General features: G+C 49.7%; 1 long non-coding RNA gene across 4 annotated transcripts in view; it reads right to left on the bottom strand.

Annotated features, from left to right (window-relative positions):
* LOC111929455 (uncharacterized) overlaps positions 1-15,263 on the bottom strand; it is a 176,316-nt gene that overhangs the window by 57,539 nt on the left and 103,514 nt on the right. For all 4 annotated transcript variants that reach the window (XR_015287366.1, XR_015287368.1, XR_015287367.1 and 1 more), the window contains exon 4: positions 418-533. This is a non-coding gene — a long non-coding RNA (uncharacterized LOC111929455). The remainder of the gene's footprint in view (positions 1-417; positions 534-15,263) is intronic.

Raw genomic sequence — 15,263 nt, 5'->3', positions numbered from 1 at the left:
TGCCCACAAATATGTTAACTGAAACAAACTGGACACCATCAGTAAGAAATCAGACACATTGCGACAAGTACTCACAGTGAAGCAGTGCTTCTGCAGAACTGGCAACAGACACAAAGTAAAATGGAAATCACAGCATCCAAGAGGAGACAACAAAGGCACGCGCGCAGAAAAAAGCTGCTTTATTTTTTTTTAATCCCCTCCCTCTTACCTTAATTTCTTCAATCCAATGCTGCACAAACAGGACTGCTGTTCTGTTCCAGCCATCAGAAGAAGGTGGATGTCCCGGAACGCACTTGGAATCACAGTGTTTGCATCTGTTTGTGTGCTTCAGTCAGTGTCAACATGTGTTTGTGTGCTTCAGTGGTAATCTGTTTTTCAATGTGTTTAATGTGTAAAAAAGCCTGGAACATCTCCTACCTTAGCCTTCAGCTCCTGCTGCGTGCCTCATGGTTTTCACCTCGCAGGTCTGCCGTGGCTGTGCTGGCTCACCGGAGATCCAGAGGAGACAGCTGGGCCACAAGGCACCGCAATGCCTGCAAAAGGATGGTGCAGGGTTAGCCAAGCCACAGCAAAATGCTCCAGCATTTCATTCAAGACGTGCCTAAGCCCCAAAGACACAAATTAAATGTCTTCTGAAGCACCTTGGTCAAACAATAAAGGTTCACCAATTCACTTGCTCCACGGAGGACAAGTACCCTGGAAATGCACAGCCACCTGCAAAGCCAGTCACTTCCTAGCAATTAGAGACTGACCAGCCCTGCACAGAGCGAGGGGTGAAAAGCAAATGTTGGCGTCTCAAAGATCAGGAAATAACAAAAAATGTTTGCATCCATTATTACCTAGGGTAATAATTAAATTAATTAAAGATACACGTTTTTGTTAGGAACCTCACATGTCTTCAGTGTTTCTGGGTGAAGGAAAGAAGCTTAAATCATAATGTAATGTATTTGTTACGAATTATCTTCTTAAGTCTTGTTACAGCTATTAATACTTAATTGTGTCCATGTAAGACTTCAAAATGTCACTGACAATGACACACAGTTTCATCCCAAGCCAAAACAAGAGAAACTCAGTAATTCAAGGGAGGTTTTTGTGTTGCTTATAAAGCAGAGCTGGCTCGTAGGACTGGAGCCTGCCCCCAGCTAAGGACTGCACATCTCTGCAGGCTGTGTGGCTGCTGGAGGTGCTGCCTGGCCCTTGACACCCTCCCCCAGACTCCCAGCTTCCTGCAGGCTGATCATCAGCTATTCCAGTAACTCCTGCAGGCACTCCAAGAGCACATCTCACATCCCCTGCCTGGCTGCGAGGACTGCAGCAGGTGGATATTGCCCAGGGGTGAACAGGGTTTCAGAGGCAGCGGAACGTCGCCAGCAGCTGGAGGCTGAAGGCAACAAGCCCGATCAAAGGAGCTGCTGTTACCCGAGGCCATCCCAGCGCTGCCCCTCCGGAGAGACGCCGTGTGTTTGCTGTGCTCACAGCGTTCCTCGGGATGCTGGGGGCTGTCTGTGCATGGGGCTTGGGGGGCTGCCCCAGCACCTGGGCCCCCGGCTCTCGGGGGTGGAAACTGGGAGCCAAGGCAGCACGGGAGGGAGGGACGCAGCCTTCATCACCCCAGTGCACAGGGGAAGGGGAGGCACTGTCATCATCCTGCTGGGGACGTGCCCAGAAAAAGAGAACTGAGAAATGCCAAAGAGAACGAGCTAGCTGAAACAGGAAGCCTCCAGAACACCTTCACCCAGTTCTGCATCCTTTCTTTTCTTAAATAAAAACTGTTCTGCTTGCCCCAGGCTTGACAATATTTGTGTTGCACTGGTGGGCAGCACCCTAAGCTCAGCTCTCAGATGGGACGAGCAGAGACGCCACACGAGACGAGGCTGCAGACCCAGCACCAGGCATGTGCAGCCCCGATCCAGAGCCCCAGATCAGGGATGTGCAGGCTCGGAACACCAACAGAGGCATTTGGATACCACATGCCTTGTTTACCACAATTCTGGCAGAAGTGCTCGTGCTCCACGTGGGTAGGAGACCGAGGAATGTCCTGGAGGAGGTGGGGGGTTCAGGGAGCCCTCAAGCCCTTGGCTCCTTACCACTATCCCCGTTTCATTGCAGTTATTTTCCTGCTCATGGTCACACATACAAAGCGTAAGCAGGGGTTACCAGAGAGCCTCCTCACCCCACAGGCCATGCACACAGGATGAGGATAGCTTCAGGGAGGAATTTTTGCCAGCACGTATCTTTTTGCTGTTGTTACAGGTTGGCATCTCCACAGAGCAGTGAGAGAGAGCCAAGTTTATTACTACCCAAGTTTATAATTTACAACCTGCGCGACTGAAGGCTGAAAACACAGCAATTTTGCAGGGTAATTCTGGGAAGTAACCATCCTGCAGCACCAATTATTAAAACCACTTGCACACAATAAAGCTATAAAGATTAAAAATATAGCACACTTGTCATTAACTATGGATGAAGTAATGTAATATGTATTATAGAGCAGCCCAGGGCCAGCCGTGCAGTACGGCACAGCCCTGCCGAGGAGCCCAAACCCCAGTCCCAGACCAGCACGCGTTTTGTCAGAGCCCAGGAACAAGTTTGTCATGCAAAATAAACACAGATGTTCCAACAGTGACTGCAGCTCCCAGGCAGGGCCAGGCAAAGCGAGGCCTTTGGGAAGCAGGGCTCTGGGTGCTCCGCACACAGCGCGGAATCGCTGGGCTGGGAGGCGCGCGGAGGGCACGTCCTGCTCTTGGGCCTCATCTGCTCTGCTCTGCACTCCATTTGTCCCTGGATATTCTGTCCTGAAACTCACTCAAATTGGCTCACAGTACTCTTGGGCCTGGCACGCCTCGGGGACACGGGTGCTCCATGTGTGCCTCAAGGTTTCCAAAAGGCCCCAATTTATCAGCATCTCAGGCCCCACTTTGCTGTGTCACTGCAATTGTTTCCTTTCCCCCCACAGAAACAAATAATTTGCTCTCCTTTCACACACAGGAACATGCCTCAGTTCTTCTAACTACAGCATGCAGGGACACACACACCCCCCTGCACAAGCACATGCACACACACTATGGCACCTCTCGGCTTTACACCCTGTTTTACAACTTTCCTAGAGAAAAATATAGTTTGAATTTCCTGGTAGAGAAAATATTTATGTTGGCTGGAACAAAGATCAAGAAGCCATAGGGGAAAAAGAAAGAAAAAAGGGTTGACTCTGCTGGAGGATGAACAAGGTGATTCCCCTCTGCAGACCTGCATGGGAGAAATAAACCACGAACCACAGAGGTGACTCCCCAACACCAAGCAACAGCTGGAATTCCCACTGTATCCAGTTTTGAATTTGCCTGGAAATTTGCATAAAATCAGCCACAGATGAGGCAAGAAGAAACACAGAAAAGTTCACTGAGAATCTTCAAAATCAGAACTGGGTGTGTGACACCCAGGACACTTGTGAAGATTATTCTAAATGCACTGAAAGGTTAAATTTGTGAAGCAAATTACTGACAGAGCATTCTTCTCCCAGCCCCACTGCAAGCCACGAGCCTGAGACACTGGATAATGCATTGCCAGTATCTCTGAGCTGGACACAGATAATCCATTCCCACAATCTCAGAGCCGGACCACCCGGTTAATTTGGCACCGCAAACCTCGTTAGGTGTCATTAAGTGCTGTGCTTGTCCCTGAGCACTGCAGGAGAGGACATTTGTTGGGGCGAGGCAGAGCTGGGGCACAATTCAAACCTGCTCCAGCTACACACAACCTGTGTGCACCTGGCACTGCAGCCCGTGTGGGGTGGGAGGAAAGGTGCTCAGCAAGGGAAAATGCTCATCAAAGTGTGAAAGCAGCACCAACACAGGAAGGAGACACCAGCGTGGCCGGGGCTTTTGTCACACTGATCGAATATCCCCTTGTGACATTCTGGCCCTTGTGGGGGCCACGTGGGGCTGGCAGAGCTCTGGCACAGGTGCCTGAGTGAAGCACAGACTCAGGGCTGCCTGTGGCCTTTCGCATCACTAAGGCCCTGTCATCCAAACCCTACCATGCCCCAAGACCCACAACTTCCAGCCAAAGCCGTGTCCTGGCTATGCTCTGCACGTGCCGGCACAGGCACCACGCTCCACCAGGCTGCGGTTCTCAGCCGAGGCATCCCTCAGTTCATCAACTCAATTCTGTCAGTTTTACAGCAGCTGCCAATGTGGTTTCTTTGGTTTTAACCCTACAGATGCGTGCCCTGGACTGGCTCCTGCTGGTCCCTGTAGCTCTGCAGTGGTCCCTGAAAGGGGAAAAGGCCACAGCCAGGTCCTTGGCCACACCCATGGGTGAGCACCAGCCCTGTCTGAGGCCACATGGGAGGACGTCACCTCCCCTGCTTCTGGGGAAAGCCAGCCAAACAGCTGATCCCAATTCCAGGAGGCACAAGATTGCTTCCATTTTCTCCCTGCAGAGAAATCTCTAGCCAGCAGCTTGATTTTGAGCCAGAGGCATATATATGGATGAAATGGGGTCACCTCTCATTCCCAGGAATTCAACATTCATGCCCAGATGTTTCAGCTGGACTGATCCCAGTGTTTGCTGTACTGGTGAGGGTGGAACTGGATCTCTTAAACCACAGAAGAAACAACAATGGTAAAGGAAAAAAAAACCCAACCGAACAAAAAGAATGGGGCTGGAAGAGTATTTCTGGTCTTTTCCGGCACTGTCAAGCAGAGAAATCTGGAACCCACAGTGTTAACAAGTGTAAGCTGCTTCGACAAGGGAATATATACTGTTAAATCTTGGGAGTTATTTAAAATGCCAGTGAGTATAATAGCAGTGCTCTGAAATAACCATTTCATCTGCCTACATTACTCTAAAATTAATGAATAATGAAGCGATGCCCTTCACATTCTCTTCCCTTTCCATTCCAAGATATATTGATCAGATGACATTTATTTAAGTTTGGGATAATGTATTAATTTCAAGATAATTATTCAATATACTTTTGTCACTGTTGATATGCTTCAATGTCATACAGGGGCCAGGGGATGAATAAACTGTTATCTGACATTGCTGGACAGGGTGCTAGGAATAAATGCAATCTTTCTCCTTGAGAATCACTGCCTCAGTTTTCCTTTTTCTTTTCCCCCCTCGGTGGGGAGGAAAGGCATTCTGATGGAGTGGAGCCAGGCAAGACGGATACGGGGGGTGGAGGGAGAGGGAGCACTGTGGGCTGAACTGCTCTTTCCTTGTCACCAGGGTCAGCCTGACGCTCAGCAGAGCTGACAGAGCCCATCCTTAGTGGATGCCACTGCAATATTAACACTCATTTGGAACAGATGTGGCTAAAAGCATGAAACATTGAACAAACAGCTGCCACTGCAGTGTTGGATCCAGTGCCATTGCAGAAGCACTTATGGTCCATTGATGCTGCGTTCCCGAGCCGGGAGGGCAGCCCTGCTCCCCTCAGCGCTGTGGCTCCTGCGGCCCACCTGGCCCTGGCCTCCTCCCACACACCAAGAGCACTTGCCTCTGGATTTATTCCCACACAGAAACGGTAACTTTCTTCCTTTTTTAATCTCCAGTCTTTATATGCCCCTCCACATATCACACACACGAGACAAGCAGCCAACGGGGACAGTAAAACCTCAAACACCCCAGCTCAGCCTGGGAGAGCTCCCCTGTAAATCTGCTGCCTGCAAGGGCTGATTCCAGGGGGGACAGAGAGCCCAGGTCTCAGCTCAGGGGCACAGAGCAGACAAACAACATGAAACCTGCCCACACAGGTATCTTGAGAGAAAAGGAAACACAGTAAGCGAGGCATGAGCCAAGCTGCTCCCTTGGATTTCAGCTGAACACTAGAACTGGACCCGGCCAGACCATCAGCACGTTCCTGCAGCCCAAAGCTGAGCACAGCACTGACGGAGCTCTCCGTCAGCCCAGCAGCAACTCATGACAGCAGCCAGGGCACAGAGTTGGACACACAGCTGGAGCTCACCAGCCAGGGATGCACCAGGCTGCTCTGGCTCTCGGGCAGCTTCTCGCATATCCACCATTTTGGCATCCGAGGGGTTTCTAAACCAATCCCTTCAAGGCAGCCACTCTTCAGCCATTACTGACCTATGCTCTCCCATGAAAATAATGTCAGGTTGTAAAAGGATGTCAAAGCTGCTGAGGTAAACACTACTAATTTACTATTAATAACCATAAAGCACCATTAACCAGGAGTCCTCCCTGAACAGGAAAAGGAGTATATGGTTCTGCCCTGTTCAAAAACAAACTCCTGAACAGGGTTAACAGCAAGGAGTGCAGAAAAAGCCAAATATGTGGGCATACCTGTACTTTAAGCACTACTGCAGAGAGAACATCTCACCAAGAGGGCAGATAACAACAGGACATGGAGAGCCAGGACCCCAGTCACTCTACATTCCATACCCTGCACCTTGGACGTGGGTCCCCAGCACATCAAATGTGCCCTTACTGAATGGCATATGGTACCCCCAAGCCATGCAAAACGGGCACTTCCAGCTCCTGCAGATCTCCAGCAGCTTACCTGAGATACACTGGCGGTTCTAACTATGTTACAGCTACGCCAGCTGCCCTATTTCCCCCAGCACCACGATCTTTTATTCAAGTTTTCCAAAAGCACAGCAGCCCCTGGCCCTTGTGAGCCCACGGGCACAGGTAGACACGAGACTCAGGTTCCCGATGCCACGCAACCTCTTCTGCTGCTGCAGGAGCTCACCCCCCGCTCGGCAGTCTGTGCTGCTGCCAGCTGATGAGGACTCCCAGCTTCCTCTTGCTTGTCCCAGTTTTCCTCTCCTGAAAGGCCCCTTCAGCTAGCTGAACCTCATTTAATTTTAATTGCCCTTTAATGCCTTCAGTTGTCTAAGCCACAATGGGAACAAAAAACCCAACCTAAATCAGTGAAGGAAGGACCAATACTGAGGTGAAAATCGCGTGTTCTCAGGTAAGTGAGGTACCTTGAGAGCTCTGTGGCACAGAGATTACACTGACACATCAAAGAGTATCTCCTCCCTCAGCACCAGCCATAGGTACTACAGCAGCATAATGAAATGCCACTGCCATCATTAGTGACAAGACAGACTGCCCTCCATTAATGCACCTGATGGTCAGGCCTGCCCTCTGCTCCCGTCCTTCCCCCTCTCAAGCATGTTCCTGATCCCTGGACTCCAGAGGCACAGTCTGTAAATCACGCTGCCAGCAGCTCCTCCTCAAAGGGAGCAAATCCCATGCTCAACTTCCCTTTGGAAGAGATGCTCAGAAGTTATTTTGGGAGATATTTGCAAAATGCTTATGTGACTTAGGCAGTCAGTGAGAGGTGTATTTTCAATTCACGAAAAGCTTTTGCACATGTCACTATGGATATATATGGCTAATTAACAAGGTATTGGACAGCCACAGGAACATATCATTCCCAAACTATCCTGAAGAAAAGGCCAGGAAGTTTGCATCCAATTTATGCTGTATTTCAACAGGAAACAGAGCTGCTCCTCAGGACTCCTGCAGAGGTTGCTGGGTTTGTTTCTGGTTTCCAGGACCCCAGTGACATTCCACAAAGGCAGCAGCCCAAGCCAGCCCTATGCCAGTTCTCCCCATCAGGCTCACACAAACTGCGTGCCTCCTGCCCTAAGGCTGTGAGAGCAAAGCCCAGCACTGGCCTGTCCTGCACAGCAACAGAGGCACTCCTGAGCACAGGAGTTTGGTTTAGTGATGGATGTCCACCTTCTGGCAATGATTTCTCCACTACAGCCCTCCTTTCTTCTCTTCAAACCACACAGGGAGCTTGTGCCAACTTCTTCACTTGGTTTTGGGTAAAAAGGTAGATTCCTTCACACGTTCCTTTGCAGTGACAATGGAAAAGCCACACAAGCACAGCGACACCCCCAAAGCCTGCATTCAAGAACATGGATTTCATCTTTACTTTTTGCACAGGTTTATCTGAAGCCTCTGAATGAAGGAAAGAAAAAGCCCAGCACTGGCCCGTCCACCCTGCATGATGTCCAACCTGCATGATGAGGCAGGTTATTCTGATTGCATCTGACAGTGCTCAAGTGCATCCCTTGCTCCTCAAGAGATTCAGATTCCCTGGCCAGCAGGACTTGGAGCTGCAGAATTACCTTGTCACGTGCAGCCCAGTGCTCCAGGGTGCCACTGACAGTGTGGTGCCCATGACCAAAGCAGAGCAGCAGTAACTCCTAACCAAACCAGCCCCTCCTCTCCCACCACTGCTCCCTGTGATACCAGCAGCAGCCTCCCGCACTCGCCCTGCCTCAGCAACCCCAGCACTGGTAAAAATGCAGACCCAAGGCCATGGATAAAGAGCAGAGATCCCCAGAAGGGTACACGGAAACTTGTCAGGAGTCTGCCAGCTCCTGCACTCACTGGCGGGCACGGAGGCGGCTGCAATTCCATTGTGAACTGAGGCTACATCAGAGAGAATCCCCCAGCAAAAGGTCAGCGACTAATCCACCGAGCTGTGGCAGAGTGTATCACTCACTCTGCCTTGGAATGACACATGGAGACAAAGGGGGAAAAGAGACAGAAAATCTATCCTGGTAGAAATAACACCTCTGGCTACTGGCTATGGAAAGTGCATTTCTGAAAGCCTCAAATCATTCACAAATGATTGAGATGAGCAGGGGAGGCAGTGAAAGCTGAGCCACCGCAAGGGTGAAGCAGACAGGTGAAGAAAAAGCATCACATGTCTATATTTGGTTGCTAGCAGCTTCACAGCCATGTCCAACTCCTATAATGGCCAACAGCTTTAATGGGAAATGCTGAACAGGATGGAGAACGTGTGGACAAAAAGCAAAGGCACAAATGTTAGCAGGTCATCAACCCCACAGGTGCTGTCAGGAATCTGAAGCTGTCCCTGCTGACCAGAACTAGAGTAAGCACCCTGCACTTTGCCTATCTGCAGAAATCCATCTGGCACTTTCTGCTCAGGAAGTGGCACTGGAAACCCTCAAGGGGCTCCGTGTTCCCCTCTACAGAGGACACAGCCCAGCTCACTGCCTCAGGGCAGCCTGACCAACCTGTGGGCATCCTTGGCTCCTCTGGCCTTCATCAGTTCTTTCTATTCTCTTCTACCCTAGAAACAAGCCCTGCATGCTTTGAACACACTTCAGACTAAACACAAATACCCAGGCCAGAGCAATCTGCCTCTCTGCTGTAATCAGGCTCCCTGGCAGAGCTGCTGTGGCACCCTGGGCTTCACCTGCCCTATGAGTTCAAATGCTGCAGTAACAACCAGCAGCATATTCCACACACAGGGCAAGCAAATGAGGGAATATTTTAACCAGTGTTCCTCCTCCGCCCCACAATTGGATGTGTCAGTTGTTAAATTGTGTGCGTTTCCCAGCTCCTTTCTGAAAGACCATCACACAGTCCCCATTTCCACTGCAAATTGCTTCATAAATGGGAAGTTAAAGGATAACGTTACATTTCCCATCGCAATTAGGCAGGGCTGCTGACAGACAGGGATAATGTGTTCCACATACAGGTTGTTACTTACTAGAGGGGAAGCTGGGAAGGTCTGTGCTTTCACAAGCCACTGGATACCAATAAACCTGGGGCCAAGTGCTGGAGGCTCTGCCGTGTCCCTGTTTCTCCCCCAGGGTCAGGAAGGGACTCCTCCGAAGGGCCTGGCCCCACTGCAGCTCTGCACAACAGCAAATCCCCATCCAGGCCCCGGCCAAAGCCTCGCCCCCTTGCTCACAATTCAGCAGGAGGAGGGAAACTATCCGAGTCCTGCACACGCTGACAGGTAAGTTTCTAAGTGAGCTAACCCTGATTAGATCTGACTGAGCTCCAACTTCATTTCTCAACCAGGCTCTGATCTTTATTTACCTGGATGCTCTGCTGCTGCTGTCAGGTGGAATAACTCTGCACTGGGCTTCTCTAAGTCACCAACAGAGGAATAATCAAAGGGAAGGTTTGCTGGGACCTGATAGAGCAGCCACGATGCACAGCTCCATCCCCTGGCTTTCACCTCTATGCATCCTATAACAGCCTTTAGTCACAGTCTGTATGCACAGTAACAGGGGTGAAGGAGGTTTCAGATTTAACAGCATCCCACCAGCAGACTCCTTTTGGGGGTCAACAGGAGTTACTGACCAAAATGTGAGTCACCCCTGTGTGCCAGGTGCTCATCCAGCTCTGACTCCTGTCACAAGTGAGGATGATCTCAGACTCATCCAGCATGGGAGGTGCCACCAAAGGCAGAGGAACAGCCATCCTCTCTTGTTTTGGAATGGCAAACCTGGCGCTTGCAGCCGGCACAGCTCCGGCACTCAGGGCATTAAGGACATCACTCTGCCCATCAGGCAGGCTGTGCTGCACCTTTAAAGTGCACAAAGTCACAGGGGCACAGGAAACATGTTTCCCACACTACCTGTTCTGGTTCTGCTGGAGATAGGAATACAAATTACATAAGTCCTCTGCAGGACAAAAAGCAACCAAAATTATTTTTGTGGAGAAGAGGAGGAACTGAAATTTTAGTACTAAAATTGAGGGACCATTCTCTTCCTTCCAGACGTTTTTGTAGATCAGGTCACTTCTCAGCCCTGCCAGCCTACATTTAGTTTGTGAAATAAAAGGAAATGCCTCAAGTTATGGTGCTGATTTAATTATTATTAGTTACTGCTACTGTTCAGAATAAGGAAAGTGGGGCAAGAAGAGTTGAAGTGCTGCCCGAGCATAGGTGAAGTCAAAGCAACAAACAAAAGATTAGGTGCTTGCCAAAATAATCTGTGCAGGTTGCAGGGATGAATTAAATGATCCTCAGCACGGAGGAAGCAGAATTGAGGATACAGAGGTTGAGTTTTCTTTCTGCATTTTTAAGGCCCCCATTAAAAAAACAAAGCTACCATGCCCTATGGAAAGACCATCTGGCTGCCTGTGGGTGAGTGACAAGCTTGCCCTGTGCAGAAAGGTTTACAGACCTCTGGAAAAGAGGCCTTTCCTGGTGAGCAGGCACGGGGAGCAGGAGCAGTGCCAGGTGGGCACATCTGTGTGGGACACATAATCAGTTGGGTGCCCTAGTGTGTGACTCCTCATAAAATCCAGTGCTGGAACAGCTCACACTGCTTCCACCTCCACCCATCTCTTCTGCATCTCATTGGCATTTGAGAACATTAATTGACTCATTATTTAAATTCCTGTTCAAGGGAGGAAGCTGATTAAGGCAGGCAGATGCAGGATCTCCAGACAGCATTGTTGTCCCGGCAGTTTACCCGAGTTATTACAACGCTTAGGAGGTAATAGGCAGGAGAACAGGGAATGAGGCCTGGCAAGGGGGGTCCTCACAGGATGGGCTTTAACCCACAGTGACACAGCCCTGGCCCTGCCAGCAGAAGAGCCCAGACCAGGGGCTGGTCGAGACAACGCATCTGCATGCACAACAGCTTCCAACAGCCAGTGAGAGGAGGAGGAGGAGCCCTTCCCTGCCCAGCTCTGCTGCAGTGTTCTTGCCTGTACTGTGAGCCCCACCGCTGCACTCTTCACTTGCAATGCACAGACACAAACTTGAAGCAGGAAAATATCCCTCATGGAACTCTATTAGAAGTGACAAAGCAGACAATAATGGCTCCTTTGGTGCTGTTATGATCTGTTACATAAATACACAATTAAGGACTTCTTAAAAGGCAGATTACATAAATAGATATTAAGGTTCTTCTAAAAACACAGATTACTGACCCACTGGAAACAAATAACTCCTCTGGAGCTGTTCAGAAACACGCATGAACACTTGGAAGTGCCCCCATTACCAACCCTGAGGTCCTGCATCTTCTCCCACAGCGACTTTACAATGCCTGTAATTATATGTGTGGAGAGCAGGTACTTCTGGAGTCTGCTTCCTTAGAAAACTGCTCTTCCACAACTTAAAAGGAGAACAGGCCAGTTCTATCAAAAGGTGGCATAAAAAAAGAAGACAAGCTAACAATTGTTCTCAAATCCAGACTGCACGTGGAGCCATTTCAGAACCTGATGGGTGCACTGAATTTCCATGGAAACTCAACCACCCAAAATGTACACACACTTGTGAAGCCAGAAGTAGTCAGAATCTGCCAAGGTAGATTTTGCCCAGCAGAAGGGAGTTAAATACCAAAGCAAAATACTCATTTCCCCCCCACCTCCAGCATGGTCCAGACACTACACTAACCCCAAGGTTAATCTCTATCCACACCAGCAGCTCAGTTTCTCTCCCTGAGACCAACCCTGCCTCTCAATGTTCTCCAGTAGCATGAGGGATGCCAACTGGATGGATGTGTGCTGGGATGAGTGTGGAAAATAGGGCCATTCCAGAGAATGAAAGCCCAGGGAACTCTTCTTAAAGAATTCCTTTTCCACTGTACTTAGAAGAACGCTTGGATGCCTGAGGGGAGGTGAGAGAGAGAGAGAGAGAGGGGGGGGGGGAGATGGAGCATGTTCTCAGAGGAAACAAAAACCAAAATTCCAGTTGAAGAGCTAGATCAGATTTCACTACTGTCCCAGCACAGAGCAGTTTTCCTGACAAGGGATATACAGAATAGCATAACAAGTGTAGTATGTGTGTCCTAGAAAAGGGGACAGGCAGCCAGCCTGCTGTGGTAAGAAACAAGAAACCCCCCCAATTCTGCACAGTATTTTGGAGGTGCCCAAGTACCCATCACTGTTTGCAGCTTGAGATCTAAGCCCTGTTGCACCACTGACATCTTCACATCCTCTTTCCACTCACCTCTCCCTCAGTGGCTGACCCATGGTCAGCCCCAAAACAGCAGTGACTGACCCACAGCCTGCTGAGAGCCCCAGAACAGGTGCATCTCTATGCGTGTATAAGCGGCAGAAACAGAGGGAGAATAAAGTCAAGTTTCTGTTTGCAGGGTTTCACTAAATTTCACAAGGTAGCCAAACACTTCTTCCCATAAAAGCTGATACCTGTCTATTGAATAAACACAGCAGCTCCTGTGACTAAGAGACACAGCACTTGGCGTGTCCACTTGGCCTCAGTTTTTGAAAGGCTGTTTGCAGGACTCCTCTAGTCCTGCACAGCTTTGCCATGTTCCTTGTGCTGACACTGACGCAGGGGCTGTGGGAACGGGAACAGCTCTGGGAGCGCAGGAGCAGCAGGAGTTAAGCACAAGTAGTGCTTTAGGGAGAATAAAAGCCGCTGTAAGAGGAAAGCTGGCTGCCTGACAAACACGTTCCAGCAAATATCATTATCTTTAAGGCCTGCTGCTTTACCAGTCAGCGGTAGCTGATAACAACAGACACCACAAGAGCGAGTGGCTGAGGATAGAATAGTCCCTGTAAAAGCTCTGATTGACTTGTGCTCTCACAATGCCCAGCTGAATGCCCAACCCATGTGAACGGTAAGACAGACACTCCCTGCCCAGCGGCCCCTCTGTGGGGTCCTACGCCGGTTCCCTGTCCCTGATTTTACCCCCATTTGAAGCTCAGTGCAGAGGAGCAGGAGCTGCCAGCTCCCTGTTCTGCCCAGGGCTGGAGCTGATGAGCTCGGCAAAGGCTTCCCAGGCTCTTGTGCCAGGCAAACCGGTCCCTCCTGGCAGTGCCAGACCGGAGCCCTGGAGGCAGGAACAGAGAGCATGGTGGCACTTGCCAGCTCACAGGCAGAACTAAGGGAAAAACAACCATTTGCTTCAATCCATGACAAAAAATAGATTGTACCGCTCCAAGTGTGACAGAACTAAGAAAACGCAGAGGAAAATGATCCTACCATTTTCTATTTTTTGTCCAATCATACCCCTGGTTGATTCTTCTAAAAAGGAGACTTTACAGAAAGAAAAAAAAAAAGCTAACCCATCAACCCCAACCTTCTCCAGCTACTTGTGTCAGAATTGTTTAGACCTGAAGGAAAAGCAAGAGTGTTGTTACAGACACAAAGCAAGGTAAATCCAGGTGAATGAGTCCTGGGATAAAGTCTGCACGGTCTCAGGGGAATCTCTTCCTTTTAATTTGCCAAGACAGTGCTGGGGGAGCTCGAGGAGCAGCTGAGATCTGCAGGCTTGCTTAGGCCATGGAAGTAACACGTGCCTTAGGTATTGCTGCCCTTACTGCAGAGTGTACCCTCAACTACAGAGGCTCTGTTTCTGGGGAACAACCAGCTAACAGCAATATCTGGACCCTCTGCTTCTGCTAGGCAAAGACATTTCCCTCAAGTGCTCCTCTACTGATAAAGGCAGTCACTGGCCCTTAATTACTGCTTGGGACTGCCATTGTCCAGAGCCTAGGAGTCCTTCTTTCTTCTTCACAGAGATGGTGATATTAGTGTAGGTTTTCCTTCTGTTTTCAATTCTTTGTCCATGACAGATTTCACAGCAGGAAACAGTTATGTGGCATATGGCCACTAAATTACTGAAACTTCAGAAACTTCTGTCCATGAGTTAATTTTAAAACTGAAGAAACAGAATTTTTTTAAAAAAACCACTACACTAGACCACATAAAACCCTTCCTTTTCTTCCCTAGCCTTACACACTCTCTCTCCTGGGTTGCAGAACCAGCCCTGCCATGGCTGTCCCTGTACGAGGGTGTGCAGCATATATAACTGGCATAAAGTTCTACAGATGCATCAAGACAAGGGAGGAACTGGGGGGGGGGGGGGGGGGAAAGAGAGATGAAAAAAGGAAACTCACAGAATTATCAACCCAAAACCACAGAATGACTGGAAAATCAGACAAACTAAAGCCACACATGTTTTGGGCATCTCCAGTTCTCCCTCTGCCCTGTGCCAGGATAGATTCTCCTCATCTCACGTTCCTTCTGGAGTGCATGAGACAGCTCTGTGCAAGCATGTGGTACAAGTAAATTGTGTCTTCAGGCTCTAGCCAAAATACTGTGAAAGATAAGCTGTCTTGGGTTTGGGCTTTTCAACTTGACAAAGGAAGAACTGGGCAAACCTAATGATTCCAGTGAAGGAGTTCAGGTCAGATTTCTTGTGAGGATACACCACCGGCAAGACAAAGCTTGCAGGTGCAGGGCTGGCAAAAGCTGGCAAACACAGCAGCCCTGCCCAGGCTGGGCACATGGGGCTTAAACTGGGCAGAGCCAAGAGCCCTTCCTTCCCAGCCCAGCTCAGCAAACCACCAAGGCAGCACTGCGAGCCCAGACAAAACCACCCGGAAGTCCCTGGAGTCCCTGCAACCCAGGGAGCTCTTCTGCAAAGCAGGAGGTTAGTGCTGCTCCCAACACCCTGATTGCATCTGGCACGGCCAAGGTTTCTCAGTGAGAAAATGTACAGCTCCCTAATGCTGTTGACAGAAAGCCACAC

This window comes from Cyanistes caeruleus, chromosome 5, assembly GCF_971803275.1.
Source record: "Cyanistes caeruleus chromosome 5, bCyaCae1.hap1.1, whole genome shotgun sequence".
NCBI lineage: Eukaryota > Metazoa > Chordata > Aves > Passeriformes > Paridae > Cyanistes > Cyanistes caeruleus.
This window is presented reverse-complemented; position numbering and strand designations above follow the sequence as displayed.